At 46.8% G+C, this 20,612-nt stretch overlaps 1 protein-coding gene across 1 annotated transcript in view; it reads right to left on the bottom strand.

Annotated features, from left to right (window-relative positions):
- The window catches only part of TNRC6C (trinucleotide repeat containing adaptor 6C), a 309,688-nt gene extending 293,119 nt beyond the window's left edge, over window positions 1–16,569 (bottom strand). Inside the window, exon 1 of the mRNA XM_029600392.1 lies at window positions 16,552–16,569. The gene's annotated coding sequence lies outside the window, so the exon portion shown is untranslated. The remainder of the gene's footprint in view (window positions 1–16,551) is intronic.
- Between the last annotated feature and the right edge of the window lie 4,043 nt (window positions 16,570–20,612).

The following is a 20,612-nucleotide window of genomic DNA, read 5'->3' as shown; positions in this document are numbered from 1 at the left end:
GTCCACCTTACGACATACTCCTGCAGGGAATCTTGGTCCCAGGATATTTCCCTTAGGAGTAGGATGACTAGCCAAGCCCAGGAGGGAACAGAAGGCCCCAGGAGAGGAGCAAAAAAAAACAAACAAAAAAAAAAACCAACCTTAGGATATGCTAAGACTACATACATTGATTTTGCTGTGAGTTTCTTTGCCAGACTGCTGAGGTCTGTTTAGCTTGTTTTTCTTTGTGTATATAATAAAATGTTTTGTGAAGAGATAGCCAGAGTCCAGTTGCTCTGTTCCTTGGCAAATTCCCAAGTCACAGGCAGCTTCCAAGGCTCATTAGGCATCTTTGCATGGAAGACCTTTTAGCATTACCAAATCATCATAAAATGAGCACCCCAATGCCTGTATTTCAAGGAGGCTGAAGGTCAATGAGAAGAAATAAAAGGTGAAATCTTGTTGGTTCAACTAGCTCAGTGCAGCTGTCCCTAAAATATACCACTGGCTCATTCTCTTTTTTTTTTTTTGGAAAAATATATGATCTTCAGCACACTTCAATCTCACAGTACGGATTCATACCATTCCATAATTATTCTAATATTCTGATGCAATTCCCTCCTATCTTTTTTTGTAGCATTTAAAATATTGGTTTGGCAAAATGTATAGATTTGTCATGCCAACATTTAAGTGAACTGAAAACCAAGAAGGAAGGGATGAGGGTGACAAGAAATAAAGAAGAAAGTGAAAGAGCTATGGTTACTTCACCAGCCTCCTTAGGTGCCACCTATTCTTAACTGAATTTCACAAGAAGCACAAACAGCATACTGACAAATATGCAGGCAGGCTGGCAATCAATCATATGAGCCTAGAGAGTATACTACTTTGCATAATGAACAAAAGTAATCACTGGGATGTTGAGTAATGGACTGCATAAAAAATTATTCTGGTTCTTCAAAGCATTTGTCTAAGAAACCCTTAAAGGTACAAGTTTTAAATATAGTATACCTGGTGCCATGTCAGTCCTGCATATTTAATGAAATGCAGCTCTGTAGATTAGATTTCACAAACATAAATGTTTAATATTCCAACAAGTTATGACAGCTTCAATTCACTGAAACAGATAAATTTGTTTGCCAAAAGACAAGACAAAGGAATAAACAGAAATTTGCTTGAGGCAATTAATACCAAAGCAATTTGCCATATAGCTTAGACATGCAACTTTTGTTATTTTTAAATGAAATTCAAAGAGACCAGACAGCCAATGGTAATGAATGTGGCATCCATAGATACATGAAGGATACAGGAATTATGCTGCAATCCCAATAAAAATGTGCAGACAATGCATTATAATGAGAAGGAATTCATTCCATTAGAAAGGAGGGGTCAAAACTAGTGGCAGTATGAAGACATCATTTTGGGTTGGGCCACCACTAAAGGGAAATAATAAAAATAAATAAAATGTGCTTGTCTAGTTGACCAGTTGAATGATCAGCCTTCTAAAACTGTAGCAGCTCAGTGGAAAACAGAGTGACATTAGCAACAGACTGGGAAACTGAACCAGTAAAATTATTTGCAGCTAATTGTGCGCCAGTATAGCTCAGTGGGATGCTTAAGCAAACTGGCAGCAGTGCAGATTTAGGTAAAAAAAAAAAAAGGGGGGGGGGGAGAACAAGTCCAGTATGGAGGGGAATGTCTACAGAAGAGAAATAAACCAGGTAAAATGAAGTACAGGAGGACAAGAAAGAAGCATAATAAGAGGAGGGAGGAGAAAAGAAGTATTATGAACAAAGCAAGTTTACTTTATGTAAATGGCATTCTCATAGACAGCTAGATGAATCAGCCATGACATGGGCAACATTGTCAGATTGCACAAAACAGATCCTTTTCTCTTAGCTCATGGAGCTTTTGTTCTGAGCATGTGCGGGAGTTCCCTTGCAGGCATTACCTCATGAGCCCCTCAGTCAATTTACAACTAAGCTTTACCCAGGTAACTGACTCAACAGGAAAACAGATGGGTAATTCATCCGGTCTACGGAGACCACCATTTACAAAAAGCAAACTTTCTCAGTCGAAAAGCAAAGTTGAATTAGCCATGACAAATGGAGTCCCAAGCTGAGGTTTGCAGTGGAGAACTTACTGAATAAAGCAACCTGGACCTCAAAGTGAAGAGTTGATTATTGGGTGAACAGGCTATGCAAATCTGCTTGCTCACATTTACTGTCACTTCTTGATAGACTGTCTAGACAGAAATAGGATGTGACGGTATGCATAGACAACAAGGTTGTAGTTTTGCAGATGTTCTTGTAGGTACACCTCAAATAAGCAACTGATGCAGTCATGGTTCTCACGTGACAAGCCTTAATGGAGTCTGGGATCTGAAGGCCAGCAAGAGCATAACATTGCAGAAAACAGTCTGCTAGCCAGTTGGATAAAGTGTGCTTGGCTACTGCTATGCCCAGACAGTTAGGATCATAAGAGATGAATAGCTGCGAGGCCTGACAATATTAGTGGTGTTCTTTTTCAGTAGTAAGCCAGTCCAATCAATGAAAGGCTTTATCCCTTTCATGTGTGTGCAGTCTTGGAAAGAACATGGGTAAGACGATGGCTTATTTATATGAAAAGCTGAGACCACTTTTGTAGAAATTTGGAATGGGTGCTGAGCACTCTTATTGTGGAAGAATTACATATGATGAGTAATTCACTAATGCCCGAAGCTCACTGACTTCTAGCAGATGTGATCGCAACAAAGAACAACGCTTTCCATGTGAGAAACCTCAAAGAAATCTATTTCAACAGTTCAAAGGGTAGCTTCATAAACTGTGCCAAGAACACATTAAGGTCCCAAGGTATGCCAAAAGTCTCACATAAATTTTGACACAAATTAGTTTACCTTCCACTTTAATATAGTAGGCTGCTATGGCACTGAGATACACCTTGACTGAAGAGGTACCAAGACCTGAAAAGGAAAGAATAAGTACTGAAGCAACTCCTGTGTTTCGCAAGCGAAGAGGTCCAGGTAGCTCCATTGACTACAGGATAAAACCCTTTCCATTAAGCTGTAAGCCCTTTCAGTTGAAGGCTTCCTGGCTTCAACTTCTTTGGGTAAGGATAGGATATGATCAGCAAGTACTCAATATTCAGGCTGTTCAGAAAGTTCAGATGCAGATGGCCCCCTTTCTAGAGTTAATAAAGTTAGATTGGCTCCTACAGGAATCAGGGGGCTGATAACTCCTAGAGTAATTCTGTTCCTCTGCGGAATGCAGAAGTCCCCTCCTGTGCAGAAATTCCATTTTCTGCACAGAATTTGCCAGGCCTCGGCATGCTGCGAGCGGAGGCCACCCCACTCCTAGTGAAGGAGCAGTTCCCAGCATGCAGTGAGTGGAGGTTGTCCTGCTCGCTGCGAAGTTGGAGCAAGCCTCGGTGAGAGTAAGTCTGTGTGTGTAAAACTGTGGAGCCTGGGGGCTGAGAGAGAGAGCACAAATGTGAGGGTGCGTGGATGTGGGTACCAGAGAGAGGGAGTCAGAGAGAGGGAGCCTATGTGACGAGATTGTGAAGCAGTGTGTATGTGTGAGAGAGATTGGGAGCTGGTGTGTGTGAAAAAGGGATTGTGTGTATGAGGGTGCTTGCTTGCTTGTTTGTGAGAGAGGAAGCCTGTGTGAGGGTGTATGTGTAAGAAAGACAGCCTGTTGTGAAGCGATGTGTGCGTGTGAGAAAGAGGGAGCCTATGTGAAGGGGAGTGTGAGCGACAGAGAGCCAGTGTGCAGGGGTGTGTGAAAGATATACATAGGAGGCCTGTGTGAGGGTGTATGGGTGAGAAAGAAAGAGGGAGCCTGTATGAGGGGATGAGTGTGTGCAAGAGAGAGAGAGAGAGAGAGAGAGTGTGTGTGTGTGGGGGGGGGGCGTGGAGGACAGAGGGTGACTGTGTGAGGGATCAAACTCTGGAAGTAGAGATAAAGTGGAAGGAGTTGAGCCTAGATGCATAGGCATCCAAATGGCAGATGAAATTTAATGTGGATAAGTGCAAGATGATGCATATAGGGAAAAATAACCCATGTTGTAATTGCACGACGTTAGGTTCCATATTAGGAGCTACCGCCCAGGAAAGAGATCTAGGTGTCATAGTGGATAATACTTTGAAATCGTAAGCTCAGTGTGCTGCGGCAGTCAAAAAAGCAAATGTTAGGAATTATTAGGAAGGGAATGGTGAATAAAACAAAGGATGTCATAATGCCTCTGTATCGCTCCATTTTGAGACCACACCTTGAGTACTGTGTACAATTCAGGTCGTTGCATCTCAAGAAAAATATAGTTGTGATGGAGAAGGTACAGAAAAGGGCGACCAAAATGATAAAAGGGGATGAAACTGCTCCCCTATGAGGAAAGACTAAAGAGGTTAGGGCTGTTCAGCTTAGAGAAGAGACAGCTGAGGGGGGATATGATAGATGTCTTTAAAATCATGAGAGGTCTAGAATGGGTAAATGTGAACCGGTTATTTACTCTTTCAGATAATAGAAGGACTAGGGGGCACTCCATGAAGTTAGCATGAGGACATTTAAAACTAATCGGAGAAAATTCTTTTTCACTCAACACACAATTAAATTCTGGAATTTGTTGCCAGGGGATTTGGTTAGTGCAGTTCGTGTAGCTGAGTTTAAAAAAGTTTTGGACAAGTTCTTGGAGGAGAAGCCAATTACCTGCTATTAATCAAGTTGACTTAGAAAATAGCCACTGCTATTACTAGCATCAATGGTGTGGAATAGACTTAGTTTTTGGATACTTACCAGGTACTTATAGCCTGGATTGGAAACAGGAAAATGGGCTTGATGGACCCTTGGTCTGACCCAGTATGGCATGTTCTTATGTACCTTGGGCAAGAAGGATGGAACGGTGTGAAGCTGAAATGCTCCTGGAGTCATCCGGAGGAAAGGTTCCTGCCATGACAGTGCCTGTAATTCAGAGATGTGACGAGCTGAGCATATCGCCACCAATAACAGAGTCTTCAGCATTAACAAGCGCAGGGATAGACTGCGCAGCAGCCGAAAGGAAGGCCTTGCTAAAAAGTCCAATTCTAGATAAAGATTCCACAGGGGAACCGGCCACCATAAGGGTGGGTTGGAGGATGTTTAACCCCTTTCAGGAAACAGGCCAAGTCCGGATGCGCCAGCAGGCGGGTTCCATTCACCTCACCTCTGAAACAGCTGACAGCCACTACCTGGACCATCAAGGAGTTAAGGGACAACCTTTAATCAGGCCACCCTGTAAAAATTCCAGAACCAGAGGGATTTTGGCTGACCGAGGGGCAACCCCACATTCCTCGCACCAGGCCTCAAATATTCTCCAGATCTGCACATATGCCAAGGACGTCGAGAACTTCCACTCATGAGCAAGGTGGAAATTACTGCCGCCGATTATCGATGCTTCATCAGGCAAGCCCTCTCAAGGGCCAGACCACAAGACAAAACAGACTAGGATCCTCGTGACCGATCAGACCTTGTGGAGCAGGTCCCTGTGCGGAGGAAGGCATTGGCGGGGGGAGGGGGGTGTCTCCATCAGAAGCCTCCGCATGTCTGCATAATATGGGGTCTGGGGCCAATCCAGAGCCACTAGAAGGACTAGACCCCTGTGGCGCTTGATCTTGTGAAGGACCTTGCCCAGCAGGGCCTACAGAGCAAAGGAATTCAGTAAGTCCGCCTCTGGCCAGGCCTGAACAAGGGCGCCTATTCCCAGGGATCTGCAACTGAAAAACCGGGAGACTTTCGCATTGTGAGATATAGCCAGCAGATCGATGGATGGGAGGCCCCAGCTATCTACCAACAGCTGAAAGGCTCTGACCGACTACATCTGTTCTCCTGGATTCAGACTCGCTCTTAGAAAGTCTGCTCTGATGGGGACAGGTTTATACCCTTGGCTTAGGTGAGCTTCCTGCAGCCACCACTGAAACCGAGAACATACTTCCATCGGTAGGGGTAGGCAAATTGAATAGTCCTGGGCCAGCGGGTTCAAACGTGACAGCAGAGAGCATTGGAGTGGACACGTGTGCTCTCGCCTACAGTATTACCTCCAGGATTGATGCCATCAGACTGAGGACCTGAAGATAACTGCATACCCAGGGGCATATCATGTTCATCAACCAGCACAATTGGCACATCATCTTCCTTATCCTCGAGGGTGGAAGGAAGACCTTATCCTGTTTGTGTCGAACCGGACTACCAGATATTCTAAGGACTGGGAGGGCTTGAGACTGCTCTTATCTGTGTTCATGACCCAACCAAGCTCCTGAAGAAGGGACATCACCCTGTTGATCACCTGGAGGCTCTCTTTTAATGACTTCACCCAGATCAACTAGTCGTCCGAGTATGGGTGCGCACCAGGATTCCTTCTTTCCTCAGTACCGCCAAGACCACCAAAATTTTGGAAAATGTTCTGGGGGCGGTAGCCAGGCCACAGGGCAGCACCCAGAACGGACAATGGCAGCCTAGCACCACAAAGCTTACGCTGGTGGTCTTGTCTGATTGGAATGTGAAGATAGGCCTCAGAGAGGTCCAGGGAATTTAAGAACTCTCCCAGTTGTACGGTCATTATGACGGAATGTAGAGTTTCCATGCGGAAATGAATTACTTGAAGATGACGGTTGAAGCTCTTGAGGTCCACGATGGAGAGAAAGGAACCCTCCTTCTTGGGTACGATGAAATAGATGGAATAATACCTCATATTTTCCTGGGGCATAGGTACTAGAATTATAACCCTCAAATTGAGGAGCCTTGTCAAGGTAGATTCCACTACCAGCTTCTTGTACTGGGAGTGGCATGGAAACTTCATGAATATGTCCCAAGGGATGCTGCAAAACCCATCTGTCCAACATGATCTCGACCCACCACTGGGAGAAGAGGGATAGTCGGCTCCATATCTCCTCGTCCCATGGATGGGTCAGCAAAACTTCATTGGGAAGTTCGGGCCGAACCAGACCCTCTTTTTGGCTGTCGACTTTGAAAGGATTGAGACCTTCCTGAGGACAGAGATGTCTGGAATGAGTTCCTGTAGGGCCAAAAGTGATGGGAGCTCCTGGCCCAACCCCTCATAGGCGAGGGGTACTGTGACCTCCTTCTCTTATCTTCTGGTAGCCGAGGCACTGGAGATTCACCCCACTTACTGGCCAGCTTTTCCAATTCACTACCGAATAGGAGGGATCCCTTAAAGGACATCTTTGTGAGGTAGTGTCCACTGACCAATTCCGCAGCCATAGCTGTCTTCTAGCCACCACCAATGAGGCCACTCCTCTGGCCAAAGTACGGACTAGGTCAGAGCCCACATCTACTAAAAAGGCAATGGCGGGCTGGAAGGCGCTCCTGAGTTATCTGCCTCTCTCAAGAGAAACAGGCACAAGCGAGCCACCAGGGCACAACAGGAAGCAATCTGTAGTGTCATTGCTAGTGCATCAAAGGCTTGTTTAAGGATGGACTCCAACCGCCTATCATGCACATCCTTTAAGGCCACGCCTCCCTCTACTGCTATAGTTGTTTGCTTCGAAACGGCGCAGACCAGGGCGTCCATTTTGGGGAAACACTGGTGTTCTCTGGCTGCCAGATGCAATGGGTACAGAGCTTCCAATGCCCAACCTCCTTTAAAAAAAAATGGCTTCCGGGGCGCCCAATTCCAGGTCAATCAACTTCTGGATGGCTTCCAGCATCAGAAAATAGCAAGAGGCTTTCCGTAGAGACACCAGGATGGTATTCTTCTTAGGTGCTGTCACAGGGTCCGTGCCAGGAACTCCCAGAGACTTCAGGGTCTGGGAAACCAGGGCCGGTAATTCATCTCTATGGAAAAACCTTAACATGCTCCGATATGGCTCCAAGCCTGGAGGGATTTCTCCATCCTCCAATGAATCCGCATCCCCTTCATCATCCGTGGTGTCTGGGTCCGTCAGGGTTACCCTTGGAGAAGCGAGGCATGTCTTGATGCCTGCCAATAGGGCAGGGAGAGCGAGGCCTTCCCGGCTGGGGGTCGATCCGGACAGGGCAGGAGAGACCAACTGCACCTGTACGAAGGCTTGAAGGACTTGAAAACATTCCACCAAAGAAAAGGCTGCTGGGTCTATACTTAGCCCAGGAAGAACTGGGGTAGGTGCAACTGCATTTCCCTCTCCCATGGTAGACCCAGCCCCGGGATTACTCAGATCCGGGGTGTTACTGGATAAGGTCGTGCCTGACTCATCTTCTGAATGGGAGGAGCCGGGCTCGGAGAAGTTCAGGGAATCCAACCCTCCCTGGGCCTCCTCACAGTGCTGACATAGGAAAGACTCCAGGTCAGACTGTGTAGCCCTAATATGGCAGGCAGCACAAAGAGTGTCATTTATGCTTCTTTACTGCCGGGGCCATAATAAACTGTATCTGTGCACTCAGCTGGCTAGCGCCTGAAATTGAGTGTGCACAGATCCTGTACCAATGTGCGAAAGTAGAGGTGCACGTATGCGTGTGCACATAAGTGCGACATTAGGTGAATAGCGCATGCGCAGAACCGGCACGCACTGCACATGCCAAGTGCTATGGAGAGCAATGGAGACCAACAAAACCGCGTGCAAGATGGCGTCGCAATGGCCTGCCACGTGGAATGACCCTCGAGCCTGAAGCGGGGCCTTACCCATCGAGGGGCCGCTCAACACGCTCAGAGCCCCCTTCCCTTACCCCAACGGGATCAGGAACGTCATCGGTACGGCGCACCGAGCAACGAGATCAGAGAAAAGACTTACCAAAGCCCCTCCATGTCTCTAAGTCAGAAGGAATCCTCTTTTTTACTTACCTGGGCTCAGCATTTACCAGCTGAGTACAGAGACTGTCTCCAGCTGTGGGTGGAGAAGGCTTTGACCATCACTGCTGCGCTTGGGTTCCTGCACCCGCCGCCTTTCAGCTGCTTCAGCAGCAAAGTCCACTCCACGAACCGGCTAACGGACAAAGGTACAGCTCTGAGGAATCGCGGAAATCACATCAGGAATTCTAGACTGGGGGTGGGACCTTTAGGGATCACCGTAGGAGAGTGGGGCTCAATCTTTCTCAATTTAAAGGTAAACTTTCTTCTTCTAATGAGTATTGCAATCCCGCTATACCACCAATGCTGGTGTAGGGAAAGCACATTCACATCTGCTAGGAGACGAAGAGATAATGAAGGGCTGAGGTCACTGCAGGGGTATATCTAAGGTGACATAAGGTGACATCAGCTTTGAAATCTGTTTCCATCTGTTAGCAGGGGAGCATATAACCCATTGGTTTTGAGTCCATCTGGCTACACGCTAGGAAATCAGAGTTGCTTACCTGTAACAGGTGCTCTCCCAGGACAACAGGATGTTATCCTCACGTGTGGGTGACGTCACCAGACGGAGTCCTATCACGGAAAACTTTTCTGTCAAACTTTTGACTGGCACACTGAGCATGCCCAGCATGCCAAAATCCCTGTAGCCACAGGGGTCTCCCTTCAGTCTCGTTTGTAGCAAAAGGTACGAGCGAAAAAATAAAATAATAAAACTGTTGCGGACCCAACTCCGTGGGGTGGCGGGTGGGTTTCGTGAGGACTACATCCTGCTGTCCTGGGAGAACACCTGTTACAGGTAAGCAACTCTGCTTTCTCCCAAGACAAGCAGGACAGTCGTCCTCACATGTGGGTGATTGGCAAGCTACAGGCTGACTCATTTAAATGGCACCAACAGCATACAACTTGTGCAACAGGCACAACAATTGGTGTACTGTTAGGAAAAATGAGGCAGCCTGAAAATCACAGCAGGTGGATGTGGAAGGAGTTGGGATTATACTGGAAATAAGTTCTTCAAGATAGATTGGCCAAAGGCAGAGTCTTGACGTCCTTCCTTGTCCAGGCAGTAATGTGCTGTAAAAGTGTGGAGAGAGCTCCATGTTGCAGCTTTACAGATCTCAGCAATCGGTACTGAACGATGGTTTGTTACTGACACTGTCATTGCTCTTACTGAGTGCGCCTTCACTCGTCCCTGAAGAGGAAGGCCTGCTTTCTCGTAGCAGAATTCTATACAGTCTGCTAGCCAGTTGGAGAGAGTTTATTTGCCCACTGCAATTCCCAGTTTGTTTTTAATCGAAAGAAACAAAGAGTTGGGTGGATTTCCTATGGATTGCAGTACGGTCCTAGGTAAAAGGCAAGTGTACGTTTACAGTCCCAAGGTGTGTAAAACTCTCTCTCTCTGGTGAGAGTGAGGCCTTGGGAAAAAGGTGGGTAAGACTATAGACTGATTCAGGTGAAAGTCAGTTACTACCTTAGGAAGGAATTTAGGGTGAGTACAGAGGACCACTCTGTCATGATGGAACCCTGTATAGGGTGAGTATGTGACAAGTGCTTGTAACTCACTAACCCTTCGAGCAGATGTAATGGCTACTAGGAAAAGAACTTTTCATGTAAGAAATTTATCATCACAGGAGTGCAAAGGCTCAAACAGGGAATGCATGAGCCTTTAAGTACTATGTTTAGGTCCCATTCGGTAACTGGTGGCCGTAAAGGGGTCTCAAGTTGTAAAAGGCCCCTCAAACAGACTCACAAGGGGTTGCACTGTTATTGGGGCATCCTCTACTCCCTTGTGGTACGCTGAGATGACACAGAGGTGTACCCGTACCGAGGAAGTCTGGAGACCAGAGTCTGAAAGGTGCCAGAGATAGTCTAATAGAGATGGAGTGGGGCAGGAAAAGGGATCAATACCTTTTTGCGTGCACCACGTGGTGAACCTTTTCCACTTAGAACGATAGGATTTGTGTGTGGAAGGCTTTCATGAAGCTACAAGCACTTGACAGACCTTAGTTGAAAGGTTGAGCGGTTGAAGGATCAAGCTTTCAACATCCAGGCTGTGAGGGATAGGGAATGAAGGTTAGGGTGACGCAACGTGCCTTGGTTCTGAGTTATGAGATTGGGCGCCGTGCCCAGGGCAAATTGGTTCTCGGATGGAGAGGTTGAGAAGCATGGGAAAGCATACCTGTCAAGGCTATGAATATCACTGATCCCTTATGTTCTTATGTTCTTATGTTCTTGTCCTGTTGTAGCTTCTCGAGAATTTTGGCTATCAGTGGTATCAGAGGATATGCGTATAGGAGGCCTTTGTTCCAGGGACGAGCGAAGGCGTCCTTGGCTAACTTGTTTTGTTGCCTGTACAGGGAACAGAATTGGTCCACTTTGTGATTCAGTTGGGATGCAAAGAGGTCGATTGTTTGTTGACCCCAGCGTGGGATTGTTTTGGTCTCTACCACAGGATCCAGAGACCACTTGTGGGGATGGAACTGTTGACTAAGGCAATCTGCTACTACATTCTGTATGCCTGCCAGATAAGTGGCCCGGAGATGCATGGAGTGTGCAAGGGCCCAGGCCCAAATCTGCACGGCTTCTTGGCAGAAGAGATAAGAGCCTGTTCCTCCCTGTTTGTTCAAGTACCATATTGCAACTGTGTTTGTATGAGAACAGTCTTGTGTGAAAGGCAGTCCTTGAACGCAAATAGAGCATAATGTATGGCTCAAAGCTCTAGGAAGTTGATTTGAAACTTTGCTTCGAGTTGTGTCCAAGTCCCTTGAGTTTGAATGTTTTTCACATGAGCTCCCCAACCTAAGTTGGATGCATCCGTGGTTAAGGTCACTTGAGGAACTGGTTGCTGGAAGGGCAGACCTGTCAGCAAGTTGGCCTTGTTTGTCCACCAGAGAAGCGAGAGATGTAGCTGTCGGTTACATGGATCTGGGATGAAAGAGGTTGAGTGACTTGTAGCCACTGAGATTTCAAAGTCCATTGAGTTATTCTCATGGCTAGCCTGGCCATAGGAGTGACGTGGACCATGGAAGCCATGTGGCCCAGCAACGTGAGGAATTGATGGGCTGATGCTGTTTTCTTTGTGCGCAGAGATGTAGCTAGTCTGGAGAGTGTGTCTGCGCGGTCATTGGGCAGGAAGGCCTTTGCAACTGTGGTGTCCAAATCTGCTCCGATAAAGGTAAGTATGTAAGATGGATTCAGGTGAGATTTCTTGTAATTGATGAGAAACCCTGAGTGTAGCAGATTGATAGTGAGCTTCAGCGCATTGAGAGCTCCTTGCTTGGATTGGCTCTTGATTAGCCAATCATCCAGGTAAGGAAACACGTGTATCCTGTTTTTTGCGTAGATAGGCCGCAGCCACTGCTAGGCACTTTGTAAATACACAGGGTGCTGAGGCAAGTCCGAAAGGCAGAACCCAGTACTGAAAATGTTGATGCCCCACTAGAAAACGCAGGTATTTGCAATGATGTGGTGATATGGGCATGTGCGCATAGGCGTCTTGAATATCCAGAGAACTGAGCCAGTCTCTTTGCAGTAGTAGGAGGAAGCATGGTGCCTAGGGACACCATCCTGAATTTTTCTTTTTGTAGAAATTTGTTGAGATTGCGGAGGTCTCTAGGATGGGGTGGAGGCCGCCTGATTTCTTTGGAATTAGAAAATAGCAGGAGCAGAACCCTGTACCCTGCTGTGCCAGGGGAACGGCTTCCACAGCCCTGGCGCTCAGTAGGGTGGACAGTTCTAACTCTAGAAGGCTTGTGTGATCTCTTCTGAGCCACAGTGGATTGGGTGGTGAATCTGGGAGTACCATGAGGAAATTTAGATGGTATCCCTGGGTTATGATGAATATTACCCATTGGGCAGTTGTAATGCGGCACCAGCTAGTGATAAAGTGGTGTAGCCAACCTCCTACAGGCAAATCTGGTCTTGGATTTGTAGAGTGGCTGCTGTTCTCTGGACAGATTTCAAAATCCAGAGGCTGGGCCCGTTTGTGGGGCTGGCTGAGATCTGGACGTCTTGGCCTGCTGTGGATGTCCTCTCAGATGGTTTGGCTGGTCTCACGCGAGATGTAGGTGGGTAGTACTTGCATGAGCAATAAAAGGGTCTTCTGGGGTAAGCAAGACGCCGTCTCATAGGAATCATATGCAGCTCTGACCTCATGTTTCCCTACCTCGAGGCCTTTCTGGAGAATGGCAGTGAGGTTTTCTTGTTGTTGTTGGGGGAGAAAGTCCGCTATTCCTTGGACTTGCTTCCACACATTCCTCTGGCATTGTGTCATGTATAATTGATGGGCAGCCATGTGTGACACTAACAGAGCCCTGAAAGACCTTTCGAGCCACACCATCCAAGAACTTTGGTCCTTTCCAGGGAGAGCTGAAGAATGAGGGCGCAGTCTCCTGGCCGCCTTCTGCTCAGATTCAACTACTACTGATTGGTGGAGTAGCTGTGGCTTCTGAAACCCTGACGTGTGCTGGACCAGATATGTTGCATCTGTCTTTCTATTAACTGGTTGGACAGTGCAAGGGTGCTCCAATAGGTGAAGCTGCAGATCCAAGAGTACATCGTGGACTGGAATGACCATAATTTCTTTGGGGGCATCTACAAATTGAAGGACTTCTAATGTCTTGAGACGTGTGTCTTCTTCGGTGACTAGGTCAAAAAGGATGGTCTTTGACATTTCCTTTATAAAATTAGCAAAGGAGAGGTCTTCTGGAGGACACAGTCTCCTTTCTTCTGGAGGAGATGGCTTTGAGAGTGTGTCCTCTGTAGAAGTGTCTGTGTCAACATCCTCCCATGGATCATACGGGGTCTCTGGCTGAGGGAGGGAAAAGGCTTGATACTCCAGGATGTGCAGGCATCGATGGAGGCCTCGATGGTCTTGATGGAGGATGCGGTGGCACCAATGGAGACTTAGGCAGCATCAATGGCATCGAAGGGAACTGTGGGAGCCTCGATGGACCAGGAACCGGTTCCAGCAACGGTGGAAGTGGAGCTGGAATAGGACTAGAATCCATGTCTTCTTCCTCCGAGGACCCCAGAATGGGTATCAGAGGTTTCGGAGACTCAGTAGGTCGTCTTGGTACTGGTGGCCCAGACTGGGTCGAAGGACACTGATGAGTGTATCCAGGCGGTCAAGCAACAGTGTAAAGAACGATGGCCCTGGTGTCTGTGCCTGTATGGGGGCCGGCATCAATGGTGGATGAAGGTTCCAGAGGGCATCGAGAACTGCCTGTCGGACAAGTATAGCAAGCTGGTATAGGTAATGCAGCTGCAGGGGGAGGCAGACGAGGTGCTACTGGCACCTCCACAGGAATCTGTGGGGGCTCAGTAACCTGCACCAATATCAGTGGGGATTGCCTCAGGGTCTCGAGGTCTCGAGTGCAGAGGAGGTTGGGGGATCCTCTCCCCGTGCCCTCTTCACAACCGGCTCGATAGCCATCGAAGCCAATGCGGTGTCTGTGCCGGCACCACGTGTGGAATCGCATCTGTGCCGGTGATGATGTTTCCCTCGGTGCTCGGTCCGGCCCTTCTCCGGCACCGAGGAAGACGCTGTTGATGCCCTGGATGGTGTCGATGACAAGAAGGTCACTGCTGCCTTGCTGCTCCTGGCGAGTTTTATCGATGGATTTTGAAGATGTCCCTGCCGGTGATGAATGGGTGAACGTCGATGGAGTTAGTTTTATCTTGAAGAGAGACTCCATTTTGTCCAGGCGGGCACGCCTGCCCTTCAAGGTCATTTGAGCGCAGCTAAGGAATTGGCGTACATTGTGTAATGAGCTGAGGCACAGCACACAAACATCATGCGGGTCAGTAATGGACATCGTATGCGGACACTCTGGGCATTTTCTAAAGCCCGTCGCCATGGCGGAAAAAGAGGGCTACGAAAACGGTCGGAGGCCTGCAGGAACCGAAAACAAGGTAGCAGGAACTGACCAAAGATGGTGGAAATTATTCACCAAGCGTCGAGAAAACTGTGTCGAGATGGGAGACCCCTATGAGGGAATATTTTGTGAAGAAAACTTCTTTTCCGTGAGGAAAAGTAATGAGAAAATTCTCACAGAGCTCCTAACCACAAGACAAACTGCAGCGCAGAAAAGAAGACTGAAGGGAGACCCCTGTGGCTACAGGGATTATGGCATGCTGGGCATGCTCAGTGTGCCAGTCAAAAGTTCTAGAACCTTTGATAGAAAAGTTCTCTGTGATAGGGCTCCGTCTGGTGACATTACCCACATGTGAGGACTACCATCCTGCTTGTCCTGGGAGAAAGATATCTTCCTAAGTTAATTGGTTACCAATTTTCTGGTCATTATAAACTCCCACCCACAGGACCTCTGTTCTTGTTTAACTGAAGCCTATGAGCCATTCATTTACATATTGATGTAAGGCACTGGCTAAGGATTACTACTGTTCCATCCATGTTGCCAAAAGAGGAAGGATGATTTATTTATCAGCTGTATAAATGTATATTTTAAGCCCTAAGTTTCTTATGATGGTGCCCAGGGACTGGAAATATACATTAAATAGAATGAGGGATAGTGTAGATCCTTGAAGGAATTCCTAAGTATGGGCCAGGGTTCTGAAGATGTAGCATCCCTAGATATAATCTGAAATTTGTCAGTCAGAATGACTTGAACCACTTAGTCACAATCCCCTCAACTCCTAAATTCAACAATCTGGGCAGCATGATTTGATGAACAGCCATGTCAAATGTGGATGAAAGATTCAGGATAAGGCCACCTGATCTCCCCTTGATTCATCAGAGCACAGCATGTCATCCACAAGTGAGATGAGTTTCCAGTTTGGAAGCCAGACTGGTCTTGGTCTAAGATACTGGAATCTTCAAGGTAATCTCTCATTTCTTTTGTCACCACTGATTCAATGTGTCTTGCCAATGCTGGTAAGTTTGATATTGGGCAATAACTGGCACAAATCAGTAAATAATGTGTGGAGGGTTTTTTTTGTTTGGGTTTTTTTTTTAAAGTTGTTCTAATACTAGATAACTTAAGAGGTTGGGGTATTGCCCTTGTTGAAAAGGTGCATTTACAGTTTTAAAAAGATTGTGCACAATTGGTTCTGACAGGTCCCTTAAGGAGTTGGACAGGCAAGGATCAGAGAAACATCCTCCAATTCATAAACATCCTAGGAGTTTCTTTATTTCCTCGAGGAACATACTGTCAAATTGGACTAAAATAACTAAGTTTACAGCATTTACACCCTTCACAGAGATAGGGAAAATAAATGATGGCTAGATCTAGGTCTATTTTCAGCTACAACTTAGCTGGCTAGGTTATGGCTGAAAATTATCCTTAAATATAGCCACTATCCTGATCACTCAAGCAGCTTTTCATAAATCTTCTCCTAAATCATATAATAAAATTGTAAAAATACACTGAACGTATCTGCAAAAATCCAATCTCAAAAGGTAACACTTTACCTATAATTCCTAATTATTCAAAACTAAGGGATTTACAACCACATGTACATATTCAATTGTTACTTGGACAAATAAAAGGTTGTTTATTAAAAAAATATTGACATTAAGAGAAAAATATATTGGAAAGTATGTTTTAACAAAATAAAATAGCAAAATATTTTTTTAGTGGAAGAGAAACAATTATTCAAAGAAACTAAAAAAGTAATGGGTTAAATGACAAATTATTAAAAGTGTCAACTAAGATTCAGTTATAAATGAGGGACAACCATTGGACATACTATAAAGTGTCAGTTAAAATACAACAAGAAAAGCATAGTGAGATAAAGATAACAAAAACTAACCTTTGGTTTTTTGTTCAGCAGCCTGAAAAAAACAAAACAAAAAAAAAAAAAAACAGTATGCTGTGAGAAACTGTTCCAGAATACACCAAATATAAATGAGAAAGCAATTACTTGCTCCATAATTCATTTTGTCCCACATCAAAATATCATTGCTAAGAGCTCACTTTTTTATTCAAGGGGTAATTTTTAAAATTACTTGTGTGTATAAAACCCAATTTAATAGATACAAGCAGGTCTTTGAAAACAGCCCTGACAGGTGTGCATGTAAAAGTACATGCATAATCTGATCACGCGCATACTTTTACATGCACTCACAATGGGCTTTCTTGGGGGCAAAGCTGGGGTGGGGATAGGACTTCGGCACAGACTTTTGAATTTTCAGAAGTATGAGTGCAAGTTTAGAAGCAGACATAACGCATACTATGGGACTTTATCCCATCATTTTCAAAGCAATTTTATGCACATAAGTCGCTTTGAAAATCAGCAATCTACGCATAGCAGGTACAAGCATGATGTTCTAAAAATACCATTTCTGTATATTCTGTTGAAGGAAAAGAAAAAGATTACCTGCAGATTTTGTTCCTGATGTAGTTGGAGGAGTTTGAATAAATTTATAGTATAGGTTCTTTGGAAATACTAGGGATGTGCATTCATCCAGGTTCGGCCACCCCGAAAAAACAAAGCTGATTTTCCCAAAATTTCGGGAAAATTTGTTTTTCGGGGTTAGTGCACCTTAACCCCGAAATTCGGGGCGGCCGAAAAAAATCATCCCTTACAGCGGGAAAACAAAATTTCCTGCGGCGGGCCAATAAAGGCCAAACCAAAAGGTTCCACCGAATCACATCTCTATTAGTTACAGTGGATTTCTTTAAAATAAACAAGGAAGCCCTTTTCTCTGTCAATCACTTATGTGGTCTTGAAAGCTCACGTCCTATACCAGTGGTTTTCAACCTTTCATGACTACTGTACTCCTTTTAAGAGTTTGAGATGTCTTGCAAATTCCCCTAGGTTTGCAAAAATTCAAAATTCACTGAAAATATTTTTACATTTTAGTGTGCCATTTGGACCTGTTTTTCCATTAGCATTTAACTGTCAAATCACACACCAGACATTGATACTGTTGAATTCAAACCATACCGAGCAGGAAGTAAAATCCACATAGCCAAGCTGGCAGTACTAGCGGGCCGATTCACAGATCGATACTCTAAGGCCGCGGTAGAAACAGTGCGGCAGTGTCAGGCGCACCCTCGTTCCCTGCACGCACAGTTCTCTTCACCACGACATGTGACTGCCTTGAGCGCCGAAATCGCACGGGCATTCATTCACTGCCGGCGGGGGCCGTGCATTCATCCAGGCAGAGGGAGCCGGCGGCCGCTTTCGCCGCCGACCCCCTCTGCCTGGATGAATGCACGCCCACCCGGCCTCCTTGAGCGCCAAAATCGGGAGGAGGGGAGAAGGGACTACCATAGCAGGCCCGAGCCTTGCTACTTTTTCGTTTTTTGTTTTTTTTTTGCTTCGGGAGGAGGGGGACAGGACTGGGGCTGCACCGGAGACCGGCTGCGGCCTGGATCGAACACGCGCCCACCCGCCCGCCAGCTCCCACGCCGCCTGGATCCAACGTGCGCCCACCCGCTCGCCGGCTCCCACCGCCTGGATGAACGGGCGCCCATCCGCCCGCCGGCTCCCGCCGCCGCCTCGATGACCGCACGCCTGGGGGATTCGGAAAGTGACAGGTATTTATACATATAAATATAAATATATATATATAAATAACTTACGCTGCAATGTTTTTTTACACTTTACGGTTTTACCCCCATTTTTTACACTTTATTCCCGTTTTAGTTTTCGAACACCACACTAACACCACACTAACACCAAGTAGAGGGTAGGCGGTAAACTAACAGGTTAAGGACGCGGCAAAATAGCGGGTTACAAAGGAGATAATCTGAGCGCGCGTCACAGTATCGGAGGGGAATAGCTAATTCCTTCATTATACAGCTAGTTCGTTCATTTACATATCATATACATGCTGCATGCGGAAAGGGTTATGCGTCTGTTTTAAGAAGCGCTAAGGACGCGTGAAACTGGAGACTGTATCGCTGGATCGCCTTACGCGTCCGAATTGTGCGCTCCCAGCACGTTACAGACGGGAAATCTTCAACCGCACGTTAGAGTATCGACCTGTCAGTAAAGTCCGCGGGAGAGCTCGGCGCGCACACAGGCCACTCTCCTGTGCGTGCAATTCTGTATTTAAATGAGGCCCAGCGGTAAAGCAGCTCTCTGCTGGCACTCAGGACCCAGCCTCCTCCTGCAGAGGGTGTCCAAGGCCAGAGTACAGAAGGCACTTCCCGAGAAATAAAATCGGGCAAAAGGAGGCTTAGGGACACTAGCGCGTCCCTAACGCCTCCTTTTGGACCGGAGCGGCGGCTGTCAGCGGGTTTGACAGCCAACGCTCAATTTTGCCGGCGTCTGTTCTCGAGCCCGCTGACAGCCACAGGCTCGGAAACCGTACGCCAGGAAAATTGAGCGTCCGGTTTTCGACCCGACAGCCACCGGCCAACTTCAAATTTTTTTTTTATTTTTATTTTTTTTACTTTTGGAAGGTTTCAGGACCTCCGACTTAATATCGCCATGATATTAAGTCGTAGGGTGCACAGAAAAGTAGTTTTTACTGCTTTTCTGTGCACTTTCCTGGTGCCCGAAGAAATTAGCGCCTACCTTTGGGTAGGCGCTAATTTCTGAAAGTAAAATGTGCGGCTTGGCTGCACATTTTACTTTCTGTACCGCGCAGGAATACCTAATAGGGCCATCAACATGCATTTGCATGTTGCCGGCACTATTAGGTTTGGCGGATTGGATGCGCGTTTTCGGCCCCTTACTGAATAAGGGATAAGGGAAAACGCGCGTCCAGTGGCGGGTTAACAGTGCGATCCGTTGGAGCGCACTGTACTTTATCAGCCTGTAAGGTAGAAAGATTACACATTTCTCGCAGAGCTGGTGTGTGTGTGTGAACGAGCGCCTGGGTGAGAGCTGGTGTGTCTGTGGGTGTGAACGAGCGCCTGGGTGAGAGCTGGTGTGTCTGTGGGTGTGAATGAGCGCCTGGGTGAGAGCTGGTGTGTCTGTGGGTGTGAATGAGCGCCTGGGTGAGAGCTGGTGTGTCTGTGGGTGTGAATGAGCGCCTGGGTGACAGCTGGTGTGTCTGTGGGTGTGAATGAGCGCCTGGGTGACAGCTGGTGTGTGTGGGTGTGAATGAGCGCCTGGGTGAGAGCTGGGTGTGTGTGGGTGTGAATGGGCGCCTGGGTGAGAGCTGGTGTGAATGGGCGCCAGGGTGAGAGCTGGTATGAATGGGTGCCAGGGTGAGGGCTGGTGTGAATGGAAGTGCCTGGGTGAGAGATGGTGTGTCTGTGTGTGAATGAGCACCTGGGTGAGAGCTGGTGTCTGTTCTCACACATGGGTGACATCACCTGATGAAGTCCAGCAGGGAAATTTATGTCAAAATTTCTAGAATTCTGTCTGATAACACAAAATTATAAGAAAAAATCCACAAAATGAAGACCCAACTTCATGGGGAGGTAAATGGGTCTCAAGAGGACTGACATCCTGCTGTCCTCAGTAAACACTCGTTACAGTTAAGCAACTCTGCTTTCTCCGAGGACCAGGATGGTAGTCCTCACACATGGGCAAATCCCTAGCTACAGGTACACCCTTCCCCCCCCCCCCCCCCCCCCAAACAAAAAAGGGGGACCAATAATGCCAACGGACACCAACAACGCTTTTGTTGGCAACAGGCCTTTTCTGTATATACATATAGCCTAAGGCTATATGTATAAACAAAATGGGCCCTAGGTGGAACAGAGTTAGGTTCTAAACCTCAAACAAGCTCCAAAGGACAGATTGGCTAAACCTCCAATTGCGTCTACATCACATTACTGTTTGGACAGTGATGGCAAACGAGTAGATGTAACTCTGCTTTGTGGCTCTGCAGATTTCCTCCATGGGAACTGCTTACAAGTTGGCCACCGACACTGCCATGGATCGAACAGACTGAACCTTGACATGAC

This window comes from Rhinatrema bivittatum, chromosome 4 (genome assembly GCF_901001135.1).
Source record: "Rhinatrema bivittatum chromosome 4, aRhiBiv1.1, whole genome shotgun sequence".
Classification (NCBI taxonomy): Eukaryota; Metazoa; Chordata; class Amphibia; order Gymnophiona; family Rhinatrematidae; genus Rhinatrema; species Rhinatrema bivittatum.
This window is presented reverse-complemented; position numbering and strand designations above follow the sequence as displayed.